Source organism: Quercus lobata, chromosome 4 (assembly GCF_001633185.2).
Source record: "Quercus lobata isolate SW786 chromosome 4, ValleyOak3.0 Primary Assembly, whole genome shotgun sequence".
Lineage (NCBI taxonomy): Eukaryota > Viridiplantae > Streptophyta > Magnoliopsida > Fagales > Fagaceae > Quercus > Quercus lobata.
Window position 1 is genome coordinate 81,953,112 of NC_044907.1, and position 22,118 is coordinate 81,975,229.

Sequence of the window (22,118 nt, forward strand, 5' to 3'; positions counted from 1 at the left end):
GACAGTGTGATTCATAATGTTGGCGTGGAGCTGTAAGAAGAATAAGGAAGAAAGAAAAAAAAATGAAAGGGGGAGAGAATAATGGACACTGTGACTGACCTGTGAAGAGGAAGTAGGAAGAAGAAGAGGAAATAGAAAAAGACAAGGGAGAGAGAAAATTATTTAATTAAGAGTAAAACTTAGGTATAGTACTTAGGTGTTGTTCCTTAAGTTTCTCTTTTAAAATTCTGCCATGTGAATTTTTTCTTATAGGAAGGAAATGCATTTTCTAATTAAGTAGCCACATGGCTGAATTTTAAGAGGGGAACCTAAGGAACAACACCTAAAGTATTGAACTTACGTTTTATCCTTTAATTAAATTAGGGGGAGAGAATGAATAATATATATATATATATATTTAGCTTCTTGCTATAGTGCACAGCCATAGATGGTTGTGCACTGTAGTTGAAGAGCTAAAACTTTTATCTTTGCCTCCAACATTGTAGTATGCTTTTTTCAAGGACGGATTCGGGACTTTAAACTAGCAGGGGCCAGATTATAAAGAAAAAAAAAACTCTAAATAAGCATCCATATAGTATTAAAAAATTATAAATACACAAAATCATTGTTTCTAAATACATTAAGATACAATCATCTACCAACAAAGGCAAAAACAAAAACAAAATAATGTTTTTTTTTTTTTTAATACTAGGCTAGCTAGGATTTTTGGTTTTTTTTTTTTATTGAAATTAGAGCATTCATAGTGGTAGTGTTAAAATTTTTAGCTTTTAGCATCTAAAAAAACTATTTTATCTATTTTATTACCTCACTTTACAATACATTCAATATCAAATATTTTATTTTTTTATCACTTCATTTAAAATAATATAAATAATATATTAAAATAATAAAGGAAGAGAGAGAATTTGAGTTTTTTAATTGAAAGAATATATATAATCTTAATAAAATATTGTATTTTATTTTTAATAACTTGCTACAGTCAACTGGTATATATACCAGTTTACTGTAATTGTAAAAAATTTAGCTTTAATTTCTTCAATAACACATGATTTTTTGGTTCTTTGGTGGTAAAATAGTCTTTTTGTAAAATACTATTATCATTGTGAATGTTTTTGTTAAGTTTTTGCTTCAGATCTCTTATTCAACCATCAGAAACTTTACCAGTTGAACTAGCTGGAACCCACAAAACTTCTATTTTTTTACAACTTCATTTAAATATTATTTCTTTATTCTTTTGTTATTCTAGCTCTCTCCTTTTTCTCTATCTTCTTCTCCATCTCTTTCTCTTCTTTGCCGCCAAACCCACTGCCACTAACCACCACTGGTTAAAAAAATAAAAACAAAGAACCCACAACCCACCGTGACCCATTACAAAGCAAGTTTTCCCTTAAAAAAATCTAAAAACAATTTCCTTGATAAAAACCACGATTTTCCAAAAATCCAAAGAAAAAAGAATAAAATGTTTTCTTGAAAATCCTTCTTTCAAAAGTTTAGGATATGTTTGGTAATTTTTTTTTCTCCTTATTTTCTGTTTTCAAAAACAATTTTCTATTTTTGAGTCTAAAAAATTTGTTTGGCAACCCAAAATGGACAAAAAACAAAAACTATTTTCAAAACTCAATTTGTGAAGGAAACTGAAAACATGCAAAAGGTTGTTTTCCATTTCTAATTTTCAAAAGTCAATGAAAACACACGTTTAATTTAATGAATCTATCAAGCCCCAAACCTGATACCCGCATTTGTGACCATGACTGGCATGCTAATATCAAGCTTAAATCTGATATTAACAAGAACCAACTTAACTTTTTCCGGAACTTTTACAAAAGCTTCCCTCTTTCTTTTCATTCTCGTTTCTTTACTTAAATGATATAACTTTCCACTTGATATTTAGAGTATCTACATTGTACCTCAAAGGATAACACAATCCACCGATTATTCAAATTCTAAATTTCACATAATACATCTCTTAATTACTTTAAGGTATACACTTTTATTATATCCTAAAATACACCATACTACAAATCTAAACATCAAATTACTAATTTAGGATCTATACATAAAAAACTAAAACCAGCTACTTCCAAACTCGACTAAGGCTCCCTCTGCTCCAAAAATAAAACCTGTTGACTGAAAGAGTGGAAGGGGTGAGCTACACAGCTCAGTAAAGGTAAGATATATGAGAATTTAATAAGGATGCATGTAAATCAGATCATTTCATTCTATGAATATTCGAATAGGAGAACATCTTTTCATGTATAGTATTTTATACTACTCATAATAATAACTTATACGCTCTTTATAGGAAAATAATTGTTCTCCCTTTTCTTATTAGAATAATATTACCAAAACCTTTCAGATTAAACTTCTTTCATTTCTTACAAAGTCATCAAATATAATATTGATTGTTTAATCTCAATATATATGTATTCTCATTACAAAATAATCATTTTGACTTAAATCAGATAATTGGTAACTTTGTCTTAAACTAGAAACATCTTGACGAATAAGAAAACTTTTCTTTATAATCTTCTTCTCGTAAAATATTATAACTTTCATAGTCGTAAAACTTAATGTTTCATAAAGAACAAATATCTGATGACTTTTTAACATAAACTTGTACTTTCATCAGAAACTTTATCTTTATAACACAACAGAATTTCAGAAACTTTTATCTTTAATGAACATCTTTCTTTTCATCATAAACTTCTTATTTTCATGAAAGTTTTTAACTTTTCATAATGCATTTAACAAAATCATTTTCTCATGATTAATAACATAATATAGCTGTTCATAAATAACTTATTAGTTAGTCCATATCTGATAAGTCTATACTTATTTGAGAGGTTTCTAACACCACGGTGCTAGGTATCCCGCATTTCCCACAATACCAGGTATTCCTAGGATCACATCATAATACATATCTTTCAACCATTGGGGTAGGTTGACTTCCTCCACAAGTTGGTCGTAACCAACAAGGGCGGGTACAGAAGAGTCAGTCCCACTTAATGGCCAATCATATAACATTTTCCATGAAAAGTTAGTAATTAATCCCTACTAACAGAGTTCAGATTATCAGAGGATATAACTCGAAAACCTTTCATACTTATACATCATACTGAAATTTCTTGTTTTGCATAAATAATAATAGCATTTCTATTTTTTTCTTTAAACATCATGTCCGTGGAAATTAGTAATGGTATCTGTACGGCACCGAGATCCCAGGCCCACACAGACCCCGGGCCCAACCTCATGCCGTCCTTGGGCACAGGCCCATACAGGCCCTGGGCCCAGTCCTGTGTCGGCCTTAGGCACAGGCCCATCAAAAAGGTCCAGTTCTCCTGCTCCCTTCTTGAAGCTTCCTTGATGAACAAACAAGTGTAAGATATTGGGGTCCAAGTGGTGGTCGGTCAAAAGTTCCCGGTCATGTATATAAACCTTTCCCGGGAAGGTGCGATTTGCACAGGAAACTGAATTGCCGAACATAATCGGGCAAGATGGAACCAAGTTCCAAGATCATAAATGCCGCACCGCCTTCCCACCTGAACATCCACTTTAATCAGAAAACATTGGACCTTCAGTAGCACTAACGGTGGCTGTAATCATAACCACCCCACTAACCTTGGCTATAAATAGAAGAAAGTTGGGAGAAGATAGGGGTTCAGAAAATTTGAGGGAAAAGAGGGAAAGAGTGAATATCAACTGGGCGTTGCTTTGAGTCTCTCTGCCGAGAACGACCCATAGTAGGAAATCTTCAAGCCCACTACAAATAGATTGTGAGCCCAAAGTAATCCAAGACCCATAGGTCTTATACTTGGTTCCTACAATTGGCGCCCACCGTGGGGCCCTCCTACAAAGCTGTGGTTCGACTGAGACTCAAACGACGAGGATGTCTGAGGAGCGTTCAAGAGAGTGTGCACCAAGCGGCTCCATGGGATCTTCTCGGGGGTCAACATGGAGGGAGAGAAGGCAAAAACGGCAGGAAGATAGGGAGCACTCAAGAAGGGAGGAAGGGTCCGGACAAGGAGAAGGGTCGGCTCAGACACACTGGACGGTTTCGGACGTCTCGGCGCATCGGCAGCATGACGAAAGGGACCGAGAGCTGGAACGGTTACGCAGACTGGTAATGGACTTAGAGCTGGAAGCAAGGGGTCGGCGAGATGGAAGGAATCGCAACTCCCAGCAAAGGAGAAACCAGGGTGAGGCCTCCAGCCGGTCTAATACGCATCGATCCCGAGACCGGTCGCGCTCCCAAGAGTCGCACCAGCAATCACGGGAACCACGCCATCAGCGGAACCGTTCACGATCGCACGGTTATGATCACCCAGGATCAGAATCACCGGAGGAACGACTGCACCACAATGCCTCCATGGACGCAATGAGCCGGGCTTTGCGGATGGCGGCCCGGTCACCATTCTCCGATGAAATTGAACGGGCCCCGATGCCGAGCAGATTCACACGACCACCTTCAATTCGTATGAGGGAAGGACAGACCCCGTGGAGCATGTTAGCCATTACATCCACATGATGTCTTTGCATGCGCACAACGATGCATTGATGTGTAAAGTTTTCCCCTCTAGTCTCGGTTCCACGGCACTGAGATGGTTCAATGGGTTGCGGAAGGGTTCCATACACAGCTTTGCCGAGCTGATTCAAGAATTCGGCAGCAGGTTCGTGACATGTAGCCGGGTGCAACAGCCGGTCGACGCACTACTTTCCATGAAGATGAGGGTCGGGGAAACCCTTCGGAGTTATGCCAGCCGATACTGGGAACTCTACAACGAGATTGGTGGAGGAAACGAGAAAATTGCGACAAGCACCTTCAGAATGGGGCTCCCTGAGGATTCTGAATTACGGGAGTCACTGACGAGAAGACCCCCCGAGGATATGAGGCAACTGATGAGACGCATAGAGGAGTACAAACGCCTGGAAGATAACCGGCTGCAAAGCAGGGGGAAAGCTCCTTTAGTGGGGAGATCTCGGCAAAGCGTTTTGCCGGCAAAACTGAAACGAGACTTCAGAATGCAGGGACCAGAGGTGCAGATCGACGGGGTCAATGTGGTGTTTAAAGAGCTAGTGCACAAGATCCTGGAACGGATCAAAAACGAGCCATTCTTCAGGTGGCCGAACAAAATGGGGGGCGACCCATCTCGGAGGAACCAAAACCTATACTGCACCTATCACAGAGACAAGGGGCACACAACCGAACAGTGCCGGGTATTAAAAGATCATCTCGGACAGCTAGCAAGGGCCGGGTACTTGAAAGAGTTTGTAGCAGATTCCGTTGACCGAGAAACCGGGCAGGGAGCCCAACAGAAAAGGAATCCCCTTCCACCACCCCTGGGGGTAATCGAAGTCATCCATGCTGCACCAAGAAGGGCAGCAGCGGTAAAAAGGATACTGACAGTGGCCAGCGCGGAAGGAGAATCATCCAAGAAGAAAAAGAAAGGTGGACGGCTGACCATCTCGTTCGGAGAAGACGATTTCGAGGGGACGGTCCAACCCCACGACGATGCTTTGGTGGTGACAGCCCGGATAGGCGGATTCCTGGTGAAGAGGGTAATGATTGATCAAGGAAGCGGAGCCGACGTCATGTACCCGGATCTCTTTGAAGGGCTAGGGTTAAAGACCCAGGATTTGGCAAAGTATGACACGCCGTTGGTCTCGTTTGATGGGAGGGTTGTAATTCCCGAGGGGCAGATCTCTCTCCCAGTGGACATGGAAGGCAAGGCAGTTATAGTTACGTTTATAGTAGTCCGATCATTCGCACCGTACACCGCAATCCTGGGAAGGCCGTGGATTCACGCCATGGGGGCTGTCCCGTCCACCCTTCACGTGAAAGTGAAATTTCCTACTGAGAATGGGGTTGCCGTGGTAAGGGGGAATCAACAGGTGGCGAGGCAGTGCCTTGTCGCCGCGGTCCGGTGGGAGAAGGAACAGCTCGGTCGAACTGAGGAGAACGAGAAAGAAAATTCATAGCAATTGCAGAAACCCCAGGCGGAGGCTGGGGCGGACGTTGCCGAGGAGGTGCTGAAGGTAAGAATTCTCCCAGATGCTGACAAGTATTTCCAGATAGGTACAAGCATGAACGACCGGGAAAGGGTAGATATGTTGCTGTTCCTATTGCAGAACGTGGATGTTTTTGCATGGAGCCCGTATGAAGTGCCTGGCGTAGATCCCGAGTTCATTGTCCACAGACTCAACGTGGATCCGTTATTCCCCCCAAAGAAGCAGAAACCGAGAAGAGCGTCGAGGGAACACGTCGATGCAGTAAACCTGGAGGTACAGCGGCTGAAGGATGCCGGAGCCATAAAGGAGATATTCTTCCCGAAGTGGTTGGCAAACACTGTCGTGGTGAAGAAGAAGAACGGGAAATGGAGAGTTTGTGTGGATTTCACAGACTTGAACAAGGCATGTCCCAAGGACCCATTCCCGATGCCCAAGATCGACCAGCTAGTAGATGCAACGTACGGGCATCCGAGGATGAGCTTCCTAGATGCCTTCCAGGGCTACCACCAGATTGCCTTGGCGCCCAAAGACCGAGAAAAGATAGCATTTATCTCCCCGAATGCAAATTATCACTACGAGGTCATGCCGTTCGGATTAAAGAACGCCAGGGCTACGTATCAGCGAATGATGACGAAAATGTTCCGAGAGAAAATTGGATGCACGGTTGAAGTTTATATCGATGATATGGTGGTGAAAAGCAGAATTGAGTCGCAGCATACCGAAGACCTCCGAGAAGTGTTTGAGATACTACGTCGGCACAAATTGCGCTTGAATGCCGAGAAGTGCACTTTCGGAGTGGGGGCTGGTAAGTTCCTGGGATATCTGATCTCTACTCGGGGAATAGAAGCTAACCCCGACCAGATAGAAGCCGTGAACCGCCTCAAACCACCAAGTAATCCTAAAGAGGTGCAAGTGCTCACTGGAATGCTAGCGGCCCTGAACAGATTCATCTCCAAGTCTGCCGACCGTTGCCGGCCTTTTTATCAACTTCTGAAAAAGTGGAAGGGGTTTCGATGGGACGAGAGCTGCGGTGAAGCCTTTCGAGAGCTAAAGGAGTATTTGGCAAAGGCGCCGAGGTTGACGGCCCCAGAGCCTGGGGAGGATCTGTTTATGTATCTCGCTGTCACCGACCATGCAGTAAGTGCTGTGTTGCTAAAAGACCGGGGAGTGCAGATGCCGGTGTATTACGTGAGCAAAACCTTGGTCGATGCCGAGACAAGGTACCTGCCTCTCGAGAAGTTAGTTTTGGCCCTGGTGCACGCCACGAGAAAGTTGCCACATTACTTCCAGGCACACACAGTGTTCGTCCTCACCGAGTATCCATTGCAGTCACTATTGAAGAGATCAGACTTCACAGGGCGGATTGCCAAATGGGGGACTCGGTTGGGATCGTTTGACATAAGATACCGGCCTAGAAGCTCAGTGAAGGGACAGGTTCTGGCTGACTTCATCGCAGAGTTTACACCTAAGGATGAAGGCAAGATAATCTGTAGTACGGAGATTCGCCCGTGGAGGTTATTTGTGGACGGCGCATCGAATGCTATGGGGGCCGGGGCTGGTATAGTCATAGTCACCCCTGAGGGTATACGACTGGAACACTCCCTCAGATTGGGGTTCAAAGCCTCGAACAACGAAGCCGAATACGAAGCCATGCTAGCCGGGTTAAGGGCAGTATTACATCTGGGCGCAAAGGACGTAGAGATCTACTCTGATTCTCGACTGGTGGTTTATCAGATCACTGGGGACTTCGAAGCTCGGGACCCCAGAATGAAAGCTTATCTCAGTACGGCAAAGCAGATTATCGGTCAGTTTGAAACGGCAAATATATCCCAGGTAGCCCGGTCACAAAACAAGCACGCTGACTCTCTTGCCACGTTAGCCTCATCGGCTACCGAGGATACGCCGAGGCTCATCACGGTAGAACTTGTAAGGGAGCCAAGCATCCATGTGAAGAATGTTCCCGACCAAGCCGGAGTAGAGATTGCGCAGGTGGCAGTGGCTGGTCCAAGTTGGATGAGCCCGATCATAGACTTCCTTGCCGAAGATAAAGTTCCGGAGAATGAGGCCGAGGCCAACAAGATTTGACGAATGGCTCCCAGATACTGGCTGTCTTCAGACCAAAAACTGTACCGAAGATCCTTCGCAGGCCCTTACCTCTTGTGCCTACATCCAGAAAGAGTCAAAGAACTTCTGACCGAGCTGCATGAGGGAGTGTGCGGCGGGCATGCCGGGGGACGATCTTTAGCACACAGAGCAATGACACAGGGGTTTTGGTGGCCACAGATGCAGAAGGATGTCGCCGAATACGTTCGAAGTTGCGAACAGTGTCAAAAGCACGCCCCAATGATCCATCAGCCTGCAGGGCAGCTAAATCCTGTCAGCAGCCCGTGGCCATTTGCACAATGGGGGCTTGACATCCTTGGGCCATTCCCCCGGGCAACGGGGAACCGCCGTTTTGTATTGGTGGATGTAGATTACTTCACAAAGTGGGCTGAAACTGAAGCCTTGGCTAATATCCGGGATGCTGACGTGAAAAAGTTTGTATGGAAAAACATAGTTACACGGTTTGGGGTGCCGAATTCGCTAGTGACGGACAATGGGCTGCAGTTCGACAGCAATGCTTTTCGGAGCTTTTGTAGTAAGCTTGGCATCAAGAACAAGTATTCAACCCCGGCGTACCCACAAAGCAACGGCCAAGCTGAAGCGGTAAACAAGACTATTTTGAACGGGCTCAAGAGAAGGTTGGACGGAGCAAAGGGAAGATGGGCGGAAGAGCTACCCAGTGTATGGTGGGCCTATCGTACGACCCCCAGGAGATCCACGGGTGAAACCCCATTTTCCCTGACATACGGCTCAGAAGCAGTAATACCAACCGAGGTGAGCTTATGCAGTGCACGGGTTGCCGGGTTTGACCCCATACAGAACGCCGACCTGATGATGGAACACTTGGATTGGCTAGAAGAATGCAGGGAGGCCGCGACCGTACGTCTTGCCGAGTATCAGCAGAAGCTAGCCCAAAGGTACAACCGAAACGTGAAAAGCAGGGAATTCAGTGCCGGGGAACTAGTTTTAAGACGGGTAGTAGGGAACATGCGGGACTTGGCTGCAGGGAAGCTCGCTCAGAGTTGGGAAGGACCATACAGAGTCACAGCCATTGCGGGTGCAGGGGCCTACTACTTGGAAGACCTTGACGAGAGGCCGCTCCCCCGACCATGGAACGCCAACAACTTGAAGAAATTCTACGCATAATCATCGGTGTAAGCCAGAACTTGTATTCCATTAAAATTAAGAGCATGATGAACTTTTTTGTATATGCTGTTTTTGATACCTTAACCGCGCACTAAGAGAATTACAGTTAAATCTCTAAGGACAGAAACCTGACCCTCGGCTCGATCGATATCGCCGAGCAGGTGGAAACCTACATATAAATCTCTAAGGACAGAAACCTGACCCTCGGCTCGATCAATATCGCCGAGCAGGTGGAAACCTACAAATAAATCTCTAAGGACAGAAACCTGACCCTCGGCTCAATCAATATCGCCGAGCAGGTGGAAACCTTACACATGAATCTCTAAGGACAGAAACCTGACCCTCGGTTCAATCAATATTGCCGAGCAGGTGGAAACCTACAAATAAATCTCTAAGGACAGAAACCTGACCCACGGTTCAATCAATATTGCCGAGCAAGTGGAAACCTACAAACAAATCCCTAAGGACAGAAACCTAGTTCTCGGTTAAACTCAACCTAACAAGCAAATACTCTTAAGACGAAAGCACGATTCCCGGTTCACCAAAGCCTGATGAAAACCTAACCCTTTTTACGAACACTAAGTCAAATGGCGCTCTCAAATTACACAAAGCGCCGCACAACAGGTTCTCGGGGGTACCATTCTATTAGGCAGCCATAGCGCTGACGTGATTCAAGCAAAACACATAAATAGATATAAACTCACTCGACAAATTGAGACGGAAAAAGGAAACGGACTACTAATTAAATAAAGCAATTGTGCAATCACCACATCCCGGTGACGTGGGCAAATAAAACCAACAAAATAAAGCAATTGTTCGGTCACCACATCTCGGTGACATAAGCAAATAAAACTAATAAAATAAAAATAAGCAAGCAAATAAAAGTAAAATTAGCTGGGAGGTTGAGTCGGCGGAGTCACGTCCTGCTGGACGGTCAGAGGAAAGGGCGGGGCCTCACCGAGAAGCTCTTGCACAGTCGGGATACTGGTGACTTCCATCTCCTCGGGCTCGGCGTGAGTATCGATTTGTTCAACCAACTCCCTCATACTAGCCGTCTCCTCCTCGTCAATAGCAACCGGGGCTTCCTTGGCGGCAGATGCAGGGCTCGGGAATGGAATCTGGCCGGGGTCTCTCAGATGGGAATCTTCGGGAACTCCCAGTGCTTGGAGAGCGGCAAACCACCCGGCCTCAAAACCCATATTCCGAGCATGAGCCACCACCGGCTCTGCGGAATTTTCGGCATCAGCAAAACTGACATCATACCATTTTTGCTCCGCTGCCGCCAAGCCTGCCCTGAGGTCGGCAATCTCCTCGGCGTTGGAGGTGTTAAGGCTGATGGCTTCGGCTAGCTTGAGCTCCATGTCATTCTGCTTAGTCAGGAGCTCTACGTACCTCTTCTCGGCTAATGCCCGGTTCTTCTCTGCAGCAGCAGCCTTCTTCTCGGCAGACTCAGCAGCCTTCAGTTTTTCCTTAGCCGATTTCACAGCTGACTCCCGCGCCCCCCTTTCGCGCTCATTTTCCTCGACAAGCTCCCGTGCGCGGGCAGCCACAATGTGAGCCATTTGAGCGGCCTAGGAGGCAAAAAGGTTAGAAAAGAAGCAAAAGGAAATCTAATTGGAGTAAATAAGACAAAAAATTTACCGCAATGGCGTGCCACTCTAACCGACGCCCCACAGACTCCTCGGATCCATCCTCGAAAGCGTGCACGTCCTCGGGGAGTAGGAGAGCTTCGGCCAAAGTTTGGGCAATACGGCCACCCTCGCCCTTGTCCCACATCCGAACACAGGCAGTTGAGGGCAAAGGCTTGCCGTCCAAGATGAACTTTGGCTTCCACGCTGGAGCCACTTGGGAAGAGGACGTTCCCCCCGTGCCAGCTTCGGTTTGCGGCTCACGGATAACGACTGAACCTGCCGGCCGAGGAGGAGTCTGGATAGCGGCATCCCCCGGGACCGTGGGAGGTTGGTCGGTAACTTTCTGCTTCTTTTTGGCACGACCAGCCTGCGAGGGGGATGGGGGCTGGGGCAATTGACCCCGTCCCTGAGAAGGCGGGGGCTGATTGGGTTGCCGAGCACCGGGCACGAATCGTTCTATTGACATCACCTTCCTTGATACCATCTCTCCGCTAGACCGGACAGCTTCAGCTAGCAGGGCAGCCGCTTCTATCGCTTGTTGTTGAGGCACAGCGGCTGGGTTCTCGGGAATGGGCTGCTCTTGCGCTTGTTCTTCCTGCTGTATGGGTTCGTGGGCTAACTCCCTGAGGCGCCAGGATGCTTGCTCTGCGAATTCGTCTCGCAAAGGGGCTAGCTCGTCCGCGCAAGTATACCGCGGTCCAAATTCTCTCGCTTCCCCGGTTGTAAGCTTCGGCGGCAAAAAGTTGACGTACCAGACGTCTATATACGATAGCAGGGGGCTGTCAACTATCAGTGCCTGCTTGAAAGGCTGCCAGGTAGAATAAACAGGCTCCACTCCGAGGATCAAGTGAGAAGCCCGTAGTTGCCCGTCCCAATGCACGTATATCTCGGAACGGAGGAAGAAGTTTAAATCCTTGGCGTGGACGGGCCTGAGATCCTGCACAAATACTTTGCCGTCTGCAAAAGAACAGGTGACATATTAGTCTCTTATAATGAAGATTGTACGGGGGGAAGAAAATAATTGTATGAAGGGGATGGTACGAACCCACTTCACGCTTTGTAAGGGGGCAAGGGATATCCCCGGCAAACCAATTGCCGCGCACCCTAACGAACTCCCCGGCGGAGTTCCTGTTCGAATCAGGTAGGCATGATATCAGCCGTACCCGAGCATCTCTTGTCTTTAGGTAATAATTGGTGGCCTTGCTCCCACAGAGCCTATACATTTGGTTAATATCGTGGTGGTCTAACTGTAAGTTAAATGTGTGGTTCAGCTTACTGACACAACTAACTACCCGGTAAAAATTGGGGGGAAGCTGGTCGGGGCATAGCCCATAGTAAGTGAGTGCGTTTATCAGGAGGGGATCTACGGGGAATCTGACCCCACCTTCTAAAATGGACATCAAAGGAAAGAAGGCTGTACCCCGTCCTTGGTGGAGTTCAATATCACTCTCATGGCAGTAGGCCACATCCACGTCATTGGGAATGTTAAATTTACTCCTAAAGGTGGCCAAGGCAGCAGGGGATTCTAAGAGGTAAGAGTAACCCATATCTAACGCCTAAAAACTACGAAAGTGAACTCAAAGAAATAAAGCTGAAAGAACAGGAAAGGGAAGAAAAACTTACTTTGGGTTCTAAGGAGGAAAAGAACACTGAGCAGGCAAGCGCATAGAAATGTGGTCGGCAGAGAGTAAGCACTAAAGATCAGAGGCAAAGGAAAAATAGAATAGTGTTCAGAGGGGGACTATTTATAGAACCAGAAAGAGGTGGGGAAGAAGAAACGCCTAATCGAGCAATAAATGGGCACAGTGTACGAGCGACCCAGCGAATGCCAAGCGTAACTGATTCGCACGCCGCTTCGGTTCACGAACCGTCAGGCAATGATGACGACTGCGCCTGGCACCGCGAAACGGCGCGTCTTTTGAGATGAATATTAATGAGAAGAGACAGTCAGAAGTCCCAGGCTAGAAGATCCCCGAGGTCAAAAGGCCCAGGTAGCTCCTTGATTCTTCTCGGCGACCGAGTATGAATCAAGGGGGGGCTATTGTACAGCACCGAGATCCCAGGCCCACACAGACCCCGGGCCCAACCTCATGCCGTCCTTGGGCACAGGCCCATACAGGCCCTGGGCCCAGTCCTGTGCCGGCCTTAAGCACAGGCCCATCAAAAAGGTCCAGTTCTCCTGCTCCCTTCTTGAAGCTTCCTTGATGAACAAACAAGTGTAAGATATTGGGGTCCAAGTGGTGGTCAGTCAAAAGTTCCTGGTCATGTATATAAACCTTTCCCGGGAAGGTGCGATTTGCACAGGAAACTGAATTGCCGAACATAATCGGGCAAGATGGAACCAAGTTCCAAGATCATAAATGCCGCACTGCCCTCCCACCTGAACATCCACTTTAATCAGAAAACATTGGACCTTCAGTAGCACTAACGATGGCTGTAATCATAACCACCCCACTAACCTTGGCTATAAATAGAAGAAAGTTGGGAGAAGATAGGGGTTCAGAAAATTTGAGGGAAAAGAGGGAAAGAGTGAATATCAACTGGGCGTTGCTTTGAGTCTCTCTGCCGAGAACGACCCATAGTAGGAAATCTTCAAGCCCACTACAAATAGATTGTGAGCCCAAAGTAATCCAAGGCCCATAGGTCTTATACTTGGTTTCTACAGTATCAATATACTTAAATCATATACATAAAGTTTCGAAAGCTCACGAACATATCTTTGTCAAAATAATGATTATATGCCATATCTTTAATCAAAAACTTCTTTATGCATAATATACTTTAAAATAACCTCATGACTTATCAAATACCCATATAACTTATCTCATACTTGAAAGCAGAGGAACCGAAAGCCTACAGTCGAAGGGGCTTAAACTTGGGGAACTGGTAACACCTAAACCAAATATCAAAACTTATTACTATCCATAATTTCTTATTATAAACTTATACATTCATCTCAAAGCCTACCTCTTAAAATCAAGGAAGTCTTAATCCCATCTCAACGAGGTTCCCACAAATACAAAATACATTCATCAGACATCATGATGTACTAAATTATAGAGAAACCAACATTCTCACACTAATCTCATATCTCTAGAAGAGCCAACTTTATTTCAGAAGGTGCTTTGAGATTAGGGCAATAATACATGTATAAACATAAACTCTTTTAAGCATGGTCATATGAAAGTTCAAATAGTGTAAAAACACCCTTGAACGTTTAGACCCCCAATTTACAAATTAACGAATTCAAGTTTTATGTTAAACAATTTGTGTACGGAAAATGAACAAAAGCTATAATATAGAATTTGAGATTAGGGCAATGAGATTAGGGCAATAATGCATGCATAAACATAAACTCTTTTAAGCATGGTCATATGAAAGTTCAAATAGTGTAAAAACACCCTTGAACGTTTAGACCCCCAATTTACAAATTAACGAATTCAAGTTTTATGTCAAACAATTTGTGTACGGAAAATGAACAAAAGCTATAATATAGAATTTGAAAAACTATCTAAGCCAAATTAAAATCACAACTCATAGCAGATAATAAAAGGTAAAGATAAAAGGGAAGGAATATGCAAACACAAAGACAACACATGATGTGTTATCGAAGAGGAAACCGAAACCCTCGGCGTAAAACCTCTCCGTCGCCCTTCAAGCGGTAAACAATCCACTAGAAAATGTAGTTGAGATACATGGACAGCAATAGACCCTCCAAGCCTAATCTACCCAGTGCACCTAAGCCCTCCAAGCTTCTTGCTCCAATGAGGTTGCGCCGAACCTTTTTCTTTTCTAGCTTCCCAAACAGCCTTCTCACAGTAATGAATATGGTGAGAACAAAGTTTTGGTAAAATGCCTCTCAAGGGTTTGACAATAGAGAGGAAGAGAGTTGAGAAATTTTAAGAGACTCTAATGTATAGATTGTAAGTGAATCAATCTTGTTTTACTCTAAGGTTTCTCTCTCAAAATTCTCTCTGGAAGCCCTTTTTCATTTGTGGGTATAAGGGGTATTTATACTGAGGAGAGAGGAGAATGTGAAACGTCAGGTTTTTCAAAATAGGGGTGGCTCGCAGCTTGACTGAGCCGCGAGATCCAGTCGCGAGATAACCGTGTGGCCAGTTTTCCTGTTTTGTCCTGTAGTACTCCAGCTAACATGACTGTTCACCTTCTGGCATGCTTGACACGTGTGTTGCATCTGGCGGCTTACAGCCGCGAGTCTCCCGCGAGATCAAGCCGCGAGTCTCTGTTTTCTTGCATACTCTTGAGCAATCAACAATTTATCTTACTCACTACCCTTACAACAAACCCACCTAAATACAGGGTTACTAAATGCTGAAATACAAGCAAATTTGGCATGGAATAAAGCCAATAAGATGATTGATTAAATTCAATCTTACATTATATAACCATATATATTCATAAGGCAACATATAGCATGTCGAACCAAACAGCTTCATAAATACAACTGTCGCATGGTTTAGAACCATCCTTTAGAGTACTAAACCTTGAACCAAGTTATAAAAATTAATCTATAATCTAAACATACCAATGATGAGGATAATAAATTATAGCTCAAAATATTCACCCTAACTTTAGAATTAAATTCTCAAAGTTAGAGTTATCATTTACTGTTTATTGCTCATTTCAGCAGCATATGCCTCATTTGTAAAATACAAATGAGCTGTCCATACACATCCAAATATCATGAAAATTTATAAAACCACCCCCCTATATGTCCAGTATATACCATAAAATTTTTGGAGTTAAAGCATAAAACCATGATTTATTAAAAATCATACAAGACAATGTGCTTAAATATGTCCTGACAGAGTTTCATGCAACTTAGAAATTAAACCATTATTTTTATATTGATTCAAATGATATGAGACCACTTCCATAACAACCACATGTGTCGTAGATTCCATAGGAAATATCCTTAGAATTCACTATATAAAATTTAATACATAATTTACCATGCATGAACACAGAATCTGTCACAGTGACAGCTTTGCAACGTTTTCTCGTAAATTCACAAACAATTATCAAACGATGGTATTTTCATATGGGGATTTTTATACACTCATTAGATATGTTATAAAACAATTATACATAGTCATTTAACCATTTAGAGCAAAAATACACACAACAAAAATCCCAGCAGCAGCATAAAAAATACTCATCCTAACTTTCTCTTACTTCCTTAATCATATAAAATCATTAATTAGTAAAAACCCTAATCTACCTTCAACAAACCATCAACACAATTTCAAAGCTTCTTAAAACACTATATATATATATATATATATATATATGGACAATAGACTAAAAGAATTACATTTCCCCTTACCCTAGACATGGATTCTTGGAGTGATAGAGCTAGAATCACTTTAGCTTTAAGTTGGGTACAAAATCTTGAGAATAATTGAAAGAAACATCTTTCCTTGCTGCTAGACTCATAGGTGTGAAAGGAAGAAAAGAGTTGAGAGCTTTCCCTTCTTTTGGTGTGGGACCCGTGAGAATGAAAGAGGGAGAGAGTTCTTGATTGTTGTAGTTGCTTTGAAAGAGTCAAATAAGAGATAAGATGGAGACTTATCTTTCTTTTGGTGTGTGTGAACATGTGGACTCAAGAAAAAGACTCAAGGGAGCTTCCTAGCTCTTCCCTTAAGAGAAAAGAGTGCAAAGGGTGCTGAAATTTCTGATTTGCTTGGACCCGTGGAAAATGAGAGGAAGTGTGTTTCTTGGATATTTGTCTTGAGAAAAGTCAAGGAAGAAGTGAGGTGGAACTTGGTGATTGCATGGCCAACCAAGTCTTGGTCTTTGGGTTTGTCAACATGCATGAAACTTTGGTATTATGTGTTGAATTCCCATTGGTTGCATGTGGGTGAAATTTTTACTATACTATCTCATGCATCATGCTTAATTAAAACACCAACTATGTATGTAATAACTTAACTCACTTAATATAGTTTTGTACATACTTAGTATATATACATAATACAAATAGCCATTCAATTATTTATAATCTTTACAATTCTTATTTAATGGCATTATAAAATAATATGTTTATTAAATACTTTTATATTAATTTTAGAAAGTAAGTGGCTTAAAAATAATAATTAACCACTCAAACACATAGTTTAATTATAAAACTGGGTCAGGGTGTTACAGAATCTGTCTCATTTAATGAGTTAGCATTGGAATACAAATCCTAATAACAACATATTTTAGTATTTTCTATATTTTTTCAAAAAACTATTTATTTATTTTTTTAATTTCAACTAACCAAACATGTTTTTGATTTCAAAAATACAAGAAAATTGTTTTTTCTTTATATTTCCAAAAATAAGTTTTTGAAAATAAAAAACAAAAACTGTTACCAAATATAACCTTATTTTCCATACAAACCAATTTTTCGAAAATTAATTTCAAAATTTCAAAGTGGTGCTTTGTCTATGGGATAAAATTAATTGAGCTAATAGATTTCAAAATCAAGCCATCAACCCCAAAAATCCCACCATTTGTGTTTCTTATTTTCCTTTTACATGAGAAAAATCCACGGGAGAATAAAATTAAGTTTGATATGCTCTGCTAAAGGAGCAAGGTCAGACGTATATAATTCAAAAACCATTTGTCTTGTTCGAATTAATAAAAGCGTATAAAGTTCATTCCCAAAAATTTCATGTTGAATATTAAGTTACTTTTCAAACAGTAGACTATAGGAATAAATCAAAACAGGGACCATCAAAATACGGATATTGTGGGGGGTGTCTAACACTTTCTTCACAACGAACCAAACTTCTGAGTTCTTGTCATCTTGTTTGAGCCACAATGTTAGACCTTAGTCCAGCGTAGGAACCCTTTAGGAAATTCCTTAGCTTAAATTAGAAGATAAATTCAATTAAAGATATGACTAATTATGCCTTAGAAATCCAATGGTTGATGACTACTCTTTTGAATGAATAAAAAATAAATGAAAAAGCATATATGCACACATCCACCCTAAAATCACACACAATTCACAAATAAACAAAATCATTTCGCATCTCCAAGACTCCGAGTTGACTGGGGGTTGGATCTGAAAGCCGTGGTCGACAAAATGCATATGTATTTGCCAATAAATAAAGGGACTCTAATTTGCATTTGGATGCAATTAAATCGCTATGCAGACACAAGACTTTACTTTTGTGATTACCGTTGGACAAGACTGTCATATACATGAGACCAAATTTTTTTCATCTGATAATTTAATCTTGAACTTTAGAATATTCTTTATCTTAGAATTCTATGTTTTTTTTTTTTAATTCATGCTTTTAGCCCCCGAAATTGAATTTTGGTTTTTTCCTGGATTAGAATTGTATAACTACTGACTAGAGTCAATTCCTTCTTGATCCTTTTGTGTTAGTAGGGTCCAGTACTGAGAAAATAACTGGAAATTGCGACGTGTGTACCAACTACCAATTTCCAACCATAAGATAAGAATTTACTTTGAAATCGAAAGAATGAAAAAATTGGCACTTTCCTTTTATATAATTAAATTGCTGATTTGACATTAGTATATGACTCACTAATTCATGTAGACGAAAGGAGTGTATATTTATTTTGCTTCTGGAGTATTGAATAATTACACTTTTTTTTATAGCTATTTTGGATTGAAGGGAGAAAGGGAGAAAGTGTGAGTAGAGTAAAGTTGGCAAAAAATTGATTGAATTTTCAAGAATTCATGAGTGGAAATTGGCCGACCGTATGAGATGGGAAAATTGCATATATCCAATATTAAATAAATGATTTAATAATTTATAGAAACCCCCCCTCAAAAAAAAAAAAAAAAAAAAAAAAAAACAGAATTTAAGTGTAAACTCCAAGTTATTTATTTATTTGTATTTGTATTTTTAGAATCAAGTCTATTTATTTAATTATTTGCTAAATGAAAAAAGAACCTCATGCTTGCGGTCACTGCACATCAAGTCTATTTATATGTTATTACGTACTTCTGTGAGTTTCATTTTTTTAATATGGCTATTTTATTAGCCTTGTAGCTAACTGGTTACTACTTTTTTCTTATTCCATCGAAAATATTCATGGTTTAAATCACTATACTCTACTTCCAGCTATCAATGTTATAATAAAAAAATAAAAATAAAAACTATATTATTATAGCCATTGATTTAGCGAATGAAAATGCGTATTGGTAGGGTTGTCAGTGGTGGCTCTAGGAATTTTTCTTAGGATATTCCTTAGAAAGCATAAATTATATAATCTGATAAAAAGATAATTTCATATATTGACAACAACAATAATAAAAAAATACGTAAATACATAAAGTTTACAATTGTCTTTTACAAGTTTTCATATTTTGAAATCGTTGCATAATAGTCTCATTATCAATTCTACAAGTTACATTTCTTTCAATATACATAACCAAGCAATCATTCATCCACTGATTGTAGAAAAAATTATGAAAAAAAATTTAATTTTATTGGAAAAAAAAAAAAAAAAAAAAAAAAAAAAAGAAACTAAGGGTGTTCCCAAATTTTTTTTAAAAGGTAGACAAATAAAAAATTTTAAATTATTATATATAATTTTTTGTTTTTTAGCGCCGCCCCTGAGGGTGGTTGTATATGTTATTGCCTATATTATTGTTATCTTCTACTGCTGGTAGGATCCTTGAAGTCGAAGTTGAAGAGGCTAGAGCCAAGTGCACACATCATGCAGACTAAAGCCATATATTATATATGCATGTAATATTGATTCCACGACTGTGTGGAATGGATGCGGCTCATCTTTCTTAATAGGGAGATGAGATCAATAAAGATTTACAATGAAGGATTTAGCTTTATTATCGATAAAATTTTCTACCGTTTTGATTTTTTCTTTTTAAGAAAAACCTTGTGGCAACCCATCGTTAAATTCGTTAAAGTAATAGTCATTTGGTATCTTAGGAAACATTCTTGTTGCAGTAATCAATAACATAAATCTCAAATTCACAAGGTGACAATTTTCTTAGATGTAAAAGAAAAAAAAAAAAAGTTATTTATGGATGCATACTTCCTCAAAGATCATTTTAACGGATTACTTGTTTTAAACCAAAAAACTAGAGAAAGATTACTCTTTTTGCTTGGTAATATAGGAGGAGGAGGGGTTGGTGGGGTTCGGACCATAGGGTCCAAGCACCACAAGAGATGCTAGAACCATTAGAATATTCCTTAAATTCCAAAAACAGATAATTTAAAGGCCACTTTTTTTTCTTTCTTGAAAGTTTAAATAAAGTTCAAGTGCTTACACAAACTGCAGCCTACCAACCGGGCAGTGGCGGCTCCACTTGTATGTGAGGACCACCCTCACTTGCCAATTTATTTATTTTTATTTTTTTTATACTCAGCAAAAAAAAATATATTTAAATAATTAGTTTAAATTAATCTATTCAGTAACCATCCTAACTTGAAAAAATATATATATATATATGTACTTATAAAAAAAATATTATATACTATATTAACTTATTTTGACCACCTTAATAAAAATGTTAAACAACATGATCTGAGAATCACAAGAATTTAAGTTCAACAAAAATACTAGTATTACTACATCCACAATACTTTCACAATAAATTTTATGTGGTAAGTTGTTAGAAATTATTGTGGCCACTTTATTATTCTCATATTAGCTCTTATTAGTCTTTTTGTTATTTTATTTTATTTTATTATCGTTGCTAGTACAAAAAATAGTAATATTTCATGTATTTATGTGTTTTTTTTTTATGACATTTATATATTCAAGTTGTCTCTTTATTAAATTTTGTGTAATTTAAATTTCTTAGTGACTACCCTAAAAAAAATTCCTAGAGTCGCCACTACAACCGAGACTAGATAACATAGTTTTTATTTATTATTTATCATTATGTGGTAATTTATAAAACCATTTACATGTATTAAATCAGATGACTGCATAACTCTTTAAATTATTTAAATAAATTATGTAACTCATTAAATAGGTTATGTGATTAAAAATCTAAAATACATTAGATTAATTTGGCTGTTTGAACTCTCACCTACTGAGTTGGAGAAATTTTCCACCAGAGTAGTTTAGAGTTCAATGAATTCCGTCAACAACCATTCAAAAGTTTCAAATATTTTTCCATGCAGTTTTGGTCTTAATAGTATTAATTGTATGTTTGATTTTGCCCTGCTCTTTAACTGCTTTTACAGATGACATGAACAATGCATTGTTGGAGCCTTACACAAGGGAGGAGGTAAGGAGAGCTTTATTTCAAATGCACCCCTCAAAGGCGCCGGGGCCGGATGGTATGTCCCCTTTCTTTTTCCAAAAATTCTGGAATATAGTTGGGCATGATGTTACTAATGCTATCCTGTCTGCTCTTAATTCGGGTCGCTTATTGCGTAAAATAAACTATACTCACATTGTTCTGGTGCCCAAAAAGAAGGATCCGCAAAGTCTAGGTGATTTTCGGCCCATCAGCCTAGGCAATGTGATCTCTCGCCTTTTCTCCAAGGTCCTAGCCAACCGATTGAAGCAGATTCTACCAGGGGTGATCTCTGAGGCTCAGAGTGCTTTTATACCGGAAAGAATTATTACGGACAACACTACCGTTGCCTTTGAAGTACTTCACAAAATGAGGAATAGAAGGAGGGGAAAGGATGGTCAGATGGCAATCAAATTGGACATAAGCAAGGCTTATGACCGTGTAGAGTGGCTGTTTTTAAGGAAGATGATGATTAGATTGGGGTTTGATGAGAGATGGGTGACACTTGCAATGGAGACTATTCATACTGCCTCATACTCTGTCCTTATAAATGGTGAACCTAAAGGCTATGTACAACCCACAAGAGGAATTAAACAAGGCGATCCATTATCACCGTACTTGTTCCTCTTATGCGCAGAGGGTCTTTCAGCCATGATAAAAAGAGCCGAGGAGCAGAAAAGGATACAAGGCATACTTTCTTGCCGAGGAGGAGTTTGTGTATCTCATCTCCTTTTCGCCGACGATTGCCTTTTATTCTGTCAAGCCAAGATTGAGGACTGTCGGAATCTTCTGCGCATATTACATAGTTATGAGATAGCATCCGGTCAGGCCATTAACAGAGGGAAGACAGCCCTATTTTTTAGCAAAAACACAAGGGCAAATATCAAGCTGGCTGTGCAACACATGTTGGGAGCACAAGTTTTTCATGACTGTGAGCAGTACCTCGGTTTGCCCATGATTGCCGGAAAGTC